A 524-nucleotide genomic window follows, 5' to 3' on the forward strand; every position below is an offset into this window, starting at 1 on the left:
CATCCTTTCTGGTCCGGAGCCTGCGCTACTCTCGCGGACTTTGAAAGTGCGCGTGCTCCGGCGGAGACCCGGGGCCGGCGGTTGATCGGGCGAAACCATCTGCCACGTTACGTGGAGGGGACCTAAGAGCCCACACAGCCACGGTTTTTTCGGTCTTTAGCTTTTCACGCCCGTGTTCTGGCGTTCTTTTAGCCTGCGGGGTCCCTCCGCATGCTGGAATTCCCAGGGGGGCAGTCCAGCCCCCTGCGGAGAAGGTTGTCGCGGCCCTGTGCGGCATCCCCCCCTCTGGACGGGGAGCCGGTGGGAGGGACGACGCGCACGGGGGGGAGGAGGCGGCCCTAGCGCCATTTTGTGGGGACGGAGCGGTAGCGGGGCTGCTGTCGGATCCGTTGCTACCTTGGGTCCCTCGTCGGGCTTCCTAGCCGCGGCCTAGCGGGTGAGTCGCCGAAGCTTCTGGCTGGGGACGCCCTGGGGGCCTCGGCTTTCGCGTCGGGGCGGCCCGGGGCGCACGCGGCCGCCTCGCC

The 524-nt window shown here is 68.9% G+C and overlaps 1 protein-coding gene across 3 annotated transcripts in view; it reads left to right on the forward strand.

The window, feature by feature from the left end:
- Positions 1-319: 319 nt before the first annotated feature.
- The window catches only part of TARDBP (TAR DNA binding protein), a 10388-nt gene continuing 10183 nt past the window's right edge, over positions 320-524 (forward strand). For all 3 annotated transcript variants that reach the window (XM_008050854.2, XM_021709000.1, XM_021708999.1), the window contains exon 1: positions 320-436. The gene's annotated coding sequence lies outside the window, so the exon portion shown is untranslated. The remainder of the gene's footprint in view (positions 437-524) is intronic.

This window comes from Carlito syrichta, unplaced genomic scaffold (assembly GCF_000164805.1).
Source record: "Carlito syrichta isolate Samal-C Ts95f unplaced genomic scaffold, Tarsius_syrichta-2.0.1 Scaffold153889, whole genome shotgun sequence".
Classification (NCBI taxonomy): Eukaryota; Metazoa; Chordata; class Mammalia; order Primates; family Tarsiidae; genus Carlito; species Carlito syrichta.